Source organism: Gossypium hirsutum, chromosome D03 (assembly GCF_007990345.1).
Source record: "Gossypium hirsutum isolate 1008001.06 chromosome D03, Gossypium_hirsutum_v2.1, whole genome shotgun sequence".
Taxonomy (NCBI): Eukaryota; Viridiplantae; Streptophyta; class Magnoliopsida; order Malvales; family Malvaceae; genus Gossypium; species Gossypium hirsutum.
Window position 1 is genome coordinate 35780073 of NC_053439.1, and position 12276 is coordinate 35792348.

General features: G+C 32.4%; 1 long non-coding RNA gene across 2 annotated transcripts; it reads right to left on the reverse strand.

Annotated features, from left to right (window-relative positions):
- Positions 1-5332: 5332 nt before the first annotated feature.
- On the reverse strand, positions 5333-6876 carry LOC107950132 (uncharacterized). Of its 2 annotated transcripts, XR_001697952.2 has the most exons (3): positions 6242-6537; positions 6003-6142; positions 5333-5659 (listed from the first exon to the last, which is right to left on the reverse strand). It is a non-coding gene; the product is annotated as an uncharacterized lncRNA (long non-coding RNA). The 2 variants fall into 2 exon arrangements; XR_001697951.2 differs by having other exon boundaries at positions 5333-6142; positions 6242-6876.
- Between the last annotated feature and the right edge of the window lie 5400 nt (positions 6877-12276).

The window sequence follows — 12276 nt, forward strand, 5'->3', positions numbered from 1 at the left end:
ACACTATTCATAAAAAATACTAATCCAACACTATAAATACAAAATTAATTATAAAATAATTACAATATTCATACAAAATTATAATATTCATACAAAAAGTTACAATATACATACAAAATTACCCATTGGCGCCTCCCTATGAGGCACTTTTAATGGCACCTCCTTATGAGGCACTTTTAATGGTGCCTCCCTATGAGGCGCCACCCGACTCATTTTCCCCTTTGACCCGTTGACCGTATTTTGACCCGTATTTTTATTTAAATTTTTTTAAAAAATAATATTTTATTCAAAAAAAGAAAAAAAATTAATAATTTTTTATTCATTAGCGCCTCTGAGATAGACATCAATAAAAAAAAGTAATTCATTTTTGTAAATAATTTTTTTGAAACCCTATTTCAGTAAAAAAAAATTAGCCTAGTTTAGTAAAAAACCCGTGCTCTTCCGACCACATGGACAGCCATCATTTTAAAGGAACAAGTGGTGGATACCGCTCAGCTATAAAAATTCCCAACATATTCATTATCACACTAGAATTTGGACAAAGTAACTTTTGAGTTTTGATGGGGTTTTCTTTTTCCTTCTTTTATTTAAAAGATTAAACTCAAAAAAGTTAAATAATTTTAATAGTAAATAAGTATTAAAAATAATAATAATAAAAAGTTGTGTAGTATCAGTAGAAATTTTAGCTAATATATTATTTCAGTAAAAATATTTGAATTTTTTTAAAAATAGCAACTATATCTTTATAACAGTAAAAATGGTATTATAAAGTATGAAAAAGCAAAGCATAAAGGGTAACAACTTTATGGATAGATCTAAATATATTTAAGGACGAAAAGCTAAATTGTATAATGAAAATTAATGATTACCAAATCAATATATACATATTACATCATACGACGATATTTTATTTACTTAAAAATATTTTTTAAAATATGCATAAATATTTCAAATTTTATATATTATCAAGTTATGTAAATATTAACTATATTGAAATATTTAAATATAATATAAATATATAAATTGTCAGATTTATGCGCAATACTATCTAAATAGAATTAAGCTGCCCATCTAGTTTTGGTAGATTCGTTCAAATTCAAGCTCTCTCCATCAATATTATTATATAATAAATAAATTATCTTTATTTAAATTTATAAAACTTAATATTAAGAAATTTAACTCTCAATTACTATTGAAGTTTAAAAAGTCTTTCGTCTGCTAGGGTTTACCTACAAAAAAGCTTACCACAGATGGAGGCAAACATCGCTAATCTGAGTTTGGAGGATGAAGAAGAAGAGTCGATTCCCTATGAAAGAGAGCCAAATAATGATGAAGAAGATCGTCGGTTTTGTTTAGTGGGGAGAGCTCTTATAGATTGCGTAATTCATTTTCCGTCTCTTAAGAGAACTATCGCGGACTTATGGCATCCGTTAGGAGGAGTTATAATCACAGATTTAGGGAAAAAAACGATACTTATTTCGATTCTTCTATGAAGTGGATATTAAAATAGTATTGGATGGAATGTCGTGGACTTCTAACAGGCATCTATTAATTTTCCACCGATTGAATATCGGGGAAGATCCAAAGCAGATCCCATTGTTTTATTCTTATTTTCGGATCCAAGTTCACAATCTACAGTTTGAAGTAATATCAGAAGGTTTAGCAAGAAAATTGGGGGATTTTTTTGGACAATTTATACAACACGATGCTCCTTTGATTTCACAAGGAGAACAAAGATATATGAGATTTAGGGTGAAAATTGATGTAATGCTAGCTTTGAAGAGAAAGAAAAAGCTGACGCTGACACAAGAACAAAAGGGCTACGCGTATTTCCAATATGAAAAAATCCCCTTATTTTGTTTTCTTTATGGAAAATTAGGTCATGGGAAGGGTTTTTACCTGGTACGAAAGACAATTTGAATTCAAGAGGTTATATTTGGATGGAACCTCTCACTAAGATCACCATCTAGAAACAAGTTGCTTGCCGGAAGTATATGGCTAAAAGAGGAATTGCCAAGTGGAATCAAAAGGGGTAATAGCTCCGTTGGAATGGAATTAGATGGAAGAGGAAGAAGAAGAATAGATGGTGAGGATTTTTCTCAATGAGATTGGTCTATGGGACAAAGGGAGGCCATAATGGAGGATACACCAATCAAATATGGTGAATGAAAAAAAGATAAAGAATAAGGAATGACCATTCGTGTGAGGGGAATGACTCGAGTGCTTTGATTCAATTTAAAGATAGATCAGTGGCAGCTAATCAGCGTGCCGACTGGGCACAATGAAAATCCTAAGTTGGAACCTTTGTGGATTGGGGCATCCACAAGTGGTTAATCGCCTCAGGAATAAAGTGAGACATGTACAGCCCTAATTTTTTTTCTAATAGAAACAAAGTTAAGTGACAAAAGAATGGAAAAAGTTCGAGTGAGATGTGGATTTACCAATGGAATAGACGTGGGTGTGTAAGGTTCCAAAGGTGGATTGTCAATTGGATGGAAAGAAGAATATGATGTACAGTTGCAAAGTTATTCAACCAATCATATCGATGTGGTTGTCATGGAGAAAGACGGAGCACCAACATAGAGATTAACAGGTTTTTATGATTATTCAAAGGAACATAATAGAAGGGAATCTTGAAACCTCTTACGGAGGTTAGGGAATTGTCGGGGTATGCCATGGATGGTCATGGGAGATTTTAATGAAATCATGTATTCATTTGAAAAAGGGGTGGTAGATTAAGGAGTGAGAGAAAAATGGCCCGATTTCATGAGGTTTTTGAAGAATGTGACCTTAATGAATTAGAGTTTAGGGGGAGGTGGTTCACATGGGAAAGAGGTAGATTGCTAGAAAATAATGTTCATGAAATATTAGATAAAAGAGTGGCTAATCAAGCATGGTAGGAGGCCTTCCCAAAGTATTCTTTAAGACATCTAATACATGCTATATCTAATCATTGCTCAATATTGGTAAATTTAGGGGTAGAATGCAATAGATCTAGTGAGAACGGGAGCTTCAGATTTAACCCAAGTTGGGTGCTAGAAGAAGAATGTGAATGTCGAATAAAAAATTTTAGTGAGGGGAACGAGGAGAATGTTTGTATGAAGCTGCGTAAACTAGGAAAGGTACTAAACAGATAGATGAGCCAATTTACGACAAATAAAAGAAGGGAATTTGTTTTCTTGAATAAGAGATTAGAGGAGCTGAATATTATAGACCCAGATGATGAGACGTTAGCAGAGATGGAAGAGGTCAAATTGGCTTTAAATTTGGAAGCTGATAAAGAAAAATTAATGTGGGAACAAGCTAAGGAAAATTGGCTCAGATTTGGTGACCGAAACACGAACATTTTTTTACAACTTCGCAAATTAAAAAAGGAGAAGAAACAAAGTGAAAAAATTGAGAGAACTGAATGTAGAATGAATCACTAATGAGGAAGGGAAATTAAAGATTGTGATAGAATACTTTAAGGAATTGTTTACGGCTTCAAATACAAGGAATGATGAGAGGGCGCTTTCAGGTATTACAAAGTACATTCAGGAAAACATGAACAGGACATTGTTGGAGGATTTTCAAATGGAATAGGTAACTTTGGCAGTAAAAAACATAGGCTCATTAAAAGCATCTGTAATGGATGGTTTCCCCCGCATTATTTTATCAAAAGTATTGGCATATCGTGGGTGATGAAATCTCTAAATTTTTCTTGGACATCTTAAACAGGAGAAAGAAAATCGGAAAAATCAATGACACCAATATTGTACTTATCCTAAAAGTTAGCCAACCGACCAACATGACACAATTCAGGCCGATTAGTTTGTGCAATATGGTGTATAAAATTATTTCTAAAACTGTGGAGAATAGATTCAGAATGGTGTTGGACAATTGTATTGACAAAGCACAAGCAACTTTTGTTCTTGGAAGGCAAATCACGGATAATGTCCTTATTGCATACAAGATACTTTAGATTTTAAAGCATAAGAAAGTAGGGTTATGGGGTCACTTTGCATTAAAGTTGGACATGAGTAAAGCATATGACAGAGTGGAGTGGAATTTCATAGAAACAGTTATAAGACGAATGGGTTTTTACGAAGAATGGTTGAGTCTAGTAATGAGCTGTGTTCGAACAGTGGAATATTCAGTTATCCTTAATGGGACAAGAGGAGGAAAATTCAGACCTTCAAGTGGATTAAGACAGGGGGATCCACTCAGTCCATATTTTTTCTTATTATGTGTAGAAGGGTTCTCCTCACTACTGAAACTAGTAGAAAATGAGGGAATTATTAAAGGGGTAAGGGCGGGGAGAAGTGGTTTATCCCTAACTCAACTATTTTTTGTAGATGATAGTATCCTATTCAGGGAAGCAAGTTTGGAAGGACCCAACGCTATTAAAACGATTATAAAAAAATACGAAGGGGTTTCAAGCCAACTAATTAATTTTGATAAATCCCTTGTTTATTTTAGTAGCAACGTGCAGAATGAAATTAAATATTAGATTGGAGCAGCCCTTAGTATGAAGTTTGAATAATTCGGAAAAATATTTAGGTCTCCCAACTATGATTGGAAGATGGAAAAAAAAAGCTTTCGTTAATTTCAAAGATAGGTTCGCAAAAAATATTAGAAAATTGGAGTATCCAGTACCTATTGCTTGGAGGTAAAGAAGTTTTCATTAAGTCAGTTTTACAAGCCATACCAATTTATTCTAGGCAAATTTTTTTGTTACCCTTAACTTTATGTCGCGAGCTTGAAAAAAAATTAGTAAGTTTTGGTGGAGAAACTCCAAAACAGGGAAAGGGATACATTGGTACGAGTGGAAGAGCCTATGCAGGCCGAAAGCGCAGGGTGGTTTAGGATTTAGAGACTTAGTTAAATTTAATATTACTTTGCTCGCTAAATAGGGTTGAAAATTAATCATGTACCTAGATTGTTTACTTGCTAGAGCCATGAAAGCTAAATGTTACCAAAATAGTGAATTTTTAAAAGCAGTTTTAGGATCTCACCCATCATATACCTGGAGAAGCATTTGGAGTGTGAGAGGCCTTTTAGAAGAAGGTATGGGTTGGAGGGTAGGTAATGGCAAGTCCATCCTCATCTAGAATGAGGCATGGCTTCCGGGACCTAGGCAAGGGAAAATTACTGATCAAGACATTAATGTTAACTTTACAACAATAACAGATTTGATCAATTCAGACCATTCTACCTGGAGGTTGGAAGTCCTCGAGAAGCTATTCGACGAAGACCAGAAAAATAGGATAATGACCATCCTAGTTGTAGGTGTCGATATCATGGACGTTAGAGTTTGGAAGGGGGACAATACAAGTGAGTACACAGCAAAAAATAGGTACAAATGGTTACTTACAGAAGATACAACAACAAGGGATGCAACGCTATCACAAACAACTCTATATAATTTTTACAACAGACTATGGAATTTACAACTGACAAGCAAGATTAAATTTACATTATGGAAAGTAATAAACAATTACATTCCTACTTTCAACAATTTACAAGCCAGAAGGCTAATGGTGACGACTATTTGTCTTTTTTGTTGATCAATGAAGGATTTAGTGAATTATATTTTCTGGGAATGTCTGATTTCCAAAAGCATTCTGCAAGAGGTGGGGATAGAAACCTCTCCTAACACCCATGGCCAAAACTGGAAAATCTGGTTAGCAAATGTTTTCACCAACATGGAAGAAGAACAAAGAGAATATTTAGCTATTGCTTTATGGGTGATTTGGTAGAAAAGAAATAAAATCCACCATCAGGGCGAAAAGATGAATACAGACAGGGTAATAACATTTATCAAAGCATACAAGGCAGAGAGTACCAGTACAGTAAAAGAAATAGCAACATCTGCAGGGTTATATAACAGAATGTGGTCACCACCAAGAGCAAACACGATCAAATGCAATTTTGACGCAGCTTACAACAATTATTTGCTTAAATTAGTTATGGGAATCATGTTCAGAGATAGTGAAGGACTTATTTTGGCACTGTGTACTTACCACAACCCCTTTAACACAGACACTACCACGATGGAAGTGAAAACATGCCTCCAAGCAGTGACGGTGGCTGAGGCTCCAAGCAGTGACGGTGGCTGAGGAGTTGGGCTTTTGAAATCTGACAGTAGAAGGGGATTCTTTGACTGTAATAAAAAAAATTGAGCATCAAAGTTGGATAAATCGAACATAGTAGTGATAGTTCATAAGATAAAAGAAAGAACGCGCAGATTTGAAACTTTTACATGCTCTTTCGTGGGACGATCAGCGAACCAGGCAACGCATGAGATGGTTGAAAAAGGCAAGAAATGGCCAGATCAAAGGGTATGGATTGAGGAGGCCCCTCACAGGGTGGAAATGATACTCAGAAAGGATAGAAGGCCACTGAACGACGGATGGAATGGGTCGGAGGAATAAATCATTTAAAAACTCTGACGGTTTCTACTTCGACAAGGACCTATCGCGGACGATTTTGGTATAGACCGACAAAAGATGGAATGATGGTGGTAGACGAGAAGTCTTGATCAGGGATTTAAATTGCGGTCGCGGCCGCGTTTTCAGTCGCGTTGCATTTATCGCGGTTGCGAACATAACGGATGCTATTGCAGTCATTGCGGGTATCGCGATCGTGAATTTTTAAAAAAAATTCACACAACTTATTATAAAATATAATAGCAGTTTTCGCAGTAGCGGTTTCGGATAGTGCCGATACCGCTATATAACGGCCACTATTTCAATAACGGACCGCTATTTAAATCCCTGGTGTTGATTACAAGACAAGTGAAGCTACTGAGTTTTCTCAGATTTTTGGAGTAATTTGGGTTTAGTCTCTATGTTTATTTTACTGTTTTGATTTTTCTGTTAGGGTTTCAAGTATGGGTTTCTTGTTTTTGGACAATTAAAGTCCCTTAGGAAATGATTTGACAAGTATGGTTTTTTCATTAATTATGAATTTTACCACCGTTTGGTGGATTAGGCTGAAAAGGACACGTGTCCTCCATACAGGCAATGTATTTATATTTCTGATTTATTGGAATCCACTCCCTATTTTTCTAAAAAAAAACTTAATATTAAGAGAAGTACAATATTTTCTTTTGACAGGATATAAGATGTTACATAATGTTAAGATTCTAACTATAATAAATTTTCAAAAAAAAATAATTTATACATGTAAAAGTACTATAGAAACCTCTGGATGAGGAGCTGAATTGCATTTTGTCTCTTCTACTAAAAAGTTAGACAAATTAGTCCTTTCACATTGGATTAAACAAATTAGTCATTACACATTGGATTAAAGAAAAAAATTAGTCTTCTATTAAAAATTTCATTCATTTCTGTTGTTAATAATTGGTCTTTGTATGTAAGCATGAAATATACATGACATGTCATGTGCCACTGTTCGGTATTTCGTCAGCTAAACCAAATTTTAATAGTGCAAATGGATGAAATTTTTAATAGAAAAGACCATTTTGCTATTTGATCTAACTTACAGGGGATAATTTGCCCATTTTCTAAGTAGAGGGGATAAAGTACAATTTAACTCCTACTATAAAAGCCTCTATGGTACTTTTGTCAGCTTATACCTCATTTAGTTACTTGTGGAATAAAAAAACCCTATAGATTACACCAATTTTAAATGGATTATAAAATCACAATAAATAATTAGTACAATATTTCACAATGTAATACATGTATTTTACTTTGTTTGGTTAAAGTTTTGAATATGAACTTTCATTTATGCCCTTAAAAATTAATAAAGTAAACTTTGAAAAACTTAGTAGTGTTTGGAAAGTCACGTAGTAATTGAATTTGGATGTAATTACTTGTACTTACACAAGGGCGGCATGTTTGGTAACCATTATAATTGGTGGGTCCTACTGAATTATATGTAATTAGAGTGCCCCATCCTTTTCAATTTTTAAGGGAGGGTGATAATTAGAGTAATTAAACCCAAATCTCATTTAAAAAATTTATTTTTATGCAAGTTATAAAAATTATATTATAAATATAAACACGTATGAATGTTCGAGATAGTTACGAAAAAAATTTCTTATATTATAAATTCTAAAAATATATATTATAAAAACAATTTATGTAATTTTATAAAGTTATAACAAAAAATATTATTTAAATCCTTAAAAAAATAAATTTTAGCCAAAAAATTATTATAAAAAATAGTTTACATGTTATAAAAGTTTTATAATATATTTATTTATAAAAAATATGACCAAGAAGTATAGACATAATTTATTTGTGTGTCCGTGTTATATATTATAAAAATAATATACTTATTCATAAAAAAATGTTATAGTCATTTTTATCATAACTTATTTGTAAAAAAATAACTTTATAAAGTTATAAAAAAATTATATTATTTATAATAAGTGTTTTGAAATGTCTAAATAATTTATAAAATGTTCTTTATAAAGGTTATATATTATAAATTTTATATTTTTTTACTTAATTTACATATTATAAAAATATATATAACCTAACATAGTCTTTTTTCAAATTAAGTTTATATAAGTTTTTATAATTAAAGCAACAGAATATTTAAACTTACCCAAATATTATAAGGTTGGTGCTAATTATGCAAATAAAAAAAATTCATGCACCATATCATGGGGTTTGGTACAGTTTGAGAGAATGGTTGTAGAGGCCCAATTTACCCCGGGCCCGAAACAAAACTAAAAAAATAATAATAAAAAATATATCAGTCCATAAATGGCCCATTGGGGCCCAAAAACTAAACAGCACAGGAAACCCTAGGGTTCCCTGCCCTTGCCTCGTGCTGTTGCTACCCATGTGCGCCTTCAGCGTGCACCACGCCCGAGGTTTGCCACCGCCAGCTGCGCCAGCGGTGGCCGGAGCGACGGCGTCAACGGCGGAGCTTCACCGAACCCTTGGTCGGATTTCTGGAGAGGGGAGGGGATTTTGAGAGAAAAATCAGTTTTTTTAAGAGAAAGGGCAGAAAATGAAGTTTTTTTATTTATTTATAAAGGTATTAGAAACGGCGCCGTTTTGCCCTTAGGGGTCAGGTGCCAAAACGACGCCGTTTTGGCCCTGACCCGCGTGGTGACCCGACCCTGGGGGGAGGATCCACGTGTTTTCTAAAAGGGGATATTTGCGCGCGCAGTCCCCCTGTTTCTTCAGCGCATTACAGCTCGGTCCTATTTCATTGTTTTCTTTTATTTTGGATCTAGCCCTGAAGTTTTACTTCTGTTTCATTTTGGTCCATTGAGGTGCTGCGTTTTAGAACTTTGGGTTTATTTTCTGTTTCGGTCCTTCCATTTTTACGCGCGTCGCAATTGGATCCTTTTTGTTTTCCTTTATTTCGAATTGGCCCTATATTTTTTATTTCATTTCGATTTAATCCCTTTTTTAGCATCTTTTATTATTTAGTCAATTTTTGTTAACTTTATTATTTTAATGTTACCATTATTATTATTATTATTAATATTAATATTATTATTATTATTATTATCATTATATTTCCATTTATATTTACTTATGTAATCTCTAAATATATGTGCCATGTTATATTATATTATTATTATATAAATGCTTATATATATATTTCATATATAATTTATTTAATATATATAAATACTCTTTTTTATATATATGCATATTTATGTACGTATATCTATATACCTTTTTTTCTTCTCATGAATATATGTATACATATTTATATATATATATGTATTTTACTTAATTATTTTAAAATACTCATATGTACATACATTTTTTTTATATTTTATAATTTTCATATATATTTTCCTTTATTTTTATGTTCATTTATGTACTTATTTATATGTTTATTTTTATGCTTTAGTTTATTTATTTGTTTATTTGCTATAGTATATGCATGATTGATTTATTATTCGTTTTTGTTCATTTTTATTTATATAATCATGTTTATTATTCCATCATGCATATAAATATCATATTTTAAAAAAAAAAGAGAAAATATTTCTAATTGAGGCAATATTTAGCGTTTGGAAATTCGAGAAAACGTGCCCTAAGGTGCTGGGTGTTGATTTTTCTCGTTCAACCAAATAGCTAAATATCCTTTCAAAAATTTTAAAATAAGGCAATGTTTTGCGTTTGGAAATTCGAGGAAACATGCCTTAAGGTGCTAGGTGTCAATTTTTCTCATTCAACCAAATGGCTTAATATCCTTTTAAAACCTTTCAAATAAGGCAATGTTTTGCGTTTGGGAAATTCGAGAGAACGTGCCCTAAGGTGCTGGGTATCGATTTTTCTCGTTCAACCAAATGGCTAAATATCCTTTTAAAAAATTTTCGAAATAAGGCAATGTTTTGCATTTGGGAAATTCGAGAAAACGTGCCCTAAGGTGCTGGGGAGGGGAGGGGATTTTGAGAGAAAAATCAGTTTTTTTTAAGAGAAAGGGCAGAAAATGAAGTTTAAAACTTTTTTTTTATTTATAAAGGTATTAGAAACGGCGTCGTTTTGCCCTTAAAGGTCAGGTGCCAAAACGACGCCATTTTGGCCCTGACCCGCGCGGTGACCCGACCCTGGGGGGAGGATCCGCGTGTTTTCTAAAAGGGGGATATTTGAGCGCGCAGTCCCCCTGTTTCTTCAGCGCATTACAGCTCGGTCCTATTTCATTGTTTTCTTTTATTTTGGATCTAGCCCTGAAGTTTTACTTCTGTTTCATTTTGGTCCAGTGAGGTGCTGCGTTTTAGAACTTTGGGTTTATTTTCTGTTTCGGTCCTTCCATTTTTACGTGCATCGCAAATGGATCCTTTTTGTTTTCCTTTATTTCGAATTGGCCCTATATTTTTTATTTCATTTTGATTTAATCCCTTTTTTAGCATCTTTTATTATTTAGTCAATTTTTGTTAACTTTATTATTTTAATGTTACCATTATTAATAATAATAATAATATTATTATTATTATTATTATATTTCCATTTATATTTACTTATGTAATCTCTAAATATATGTGCCATGTTATATTATATTATTATTATATAAGTGCTTATATATATATTTCATATATAATTTATTTAATATATATAAATACTCTTTTTTATATATATGCATATTTATGTACGTATATCTATATACCTTTTTTTCTTCTCATGAATATATGTATACATACTTATATATATGTATTTTACTTAATTATTTTAAAATACTCATATGTACATACAGTTTTTTTATATTTTATAATTTTCATATATATTTTCCTTTATTTTTATGTTCATTTATGTATTTATTTATATGTTTATTTTTATGCTTTAGTTTATTTATTTGTTTATTTGCTATAGTATATGCATGATTGATTTATTATTCGTTTTTGTTCATTTTTATTTATATAATCATGTTTATTATTCCATCATGCATATAAATATCATATTTTTTTAAAAAAAGAGAAAATATTTCTAATTGAGGCAATATTTAGCGTTTGGAAATTCGAGAAAACGTGCCCTAAGGTGCTGAGTGTCGATTTTTCTCGTTCAACCAAATAGCTGAATATCCTTTCAAAAATTTTAAAATAAGGCAATGTTTTGCTTTTGGAAATTCGAGAAAACATGCCTTAAGGTACTGGGTGTCGATTTTTTTCATTCAACCAAATGGCTTAAAATCCTTAAAAAACCTTTCAAATAAGGCAATGTTTTGCGTTTGGGAAATTCGAGAGAACGTGCCCTAAGGTGCTGGGTATCGATTTTTCTCGTTCAACCAAATGGCTAAATATCCGTTTAAAAAATTTTCGAAATAAGGCAATGTTTTGCATTTGGGAAATTCGAGAAAACGTGCCCTAAGGTGCTGGGTGTCGATTTTTCTCATTTAACCGAATAGCCAAATATCCTCTTGAATTTCAATCCATATCATCCTAGTTTTTTTAGGATCGTATTTTTTAACTTCATTAAAGTTTTCAATTTTTCGACACTAAGACATTAAGTAATCAACTAGGTACCAATTTTGGGCGTGTCGAGGGTGCTAATCCTTCCTCGTGCGTAACCGACTCTCGAACTCGTTTTTTGAATTTCGTGGACCAAATTTGTTGTTTTAATAAAATCAAATCATTTATTAAAAACAACCACTTTTCAAGGTGACCCGATCACACATTATCAAAAAGGATCGGTGGCGACTCCCATTTTCGTTTTCATTTTCAAAAACCCAAGTCGACCCTGTTTTCCATCAAAAAAATGGTGTCAACAATGGTGCTAGACAGAAACACCATAGACAACTTGCAAGCTATTTAATTTGAGGCTTCAAAATGTGATTAAGGAAACATATTCTATTAAA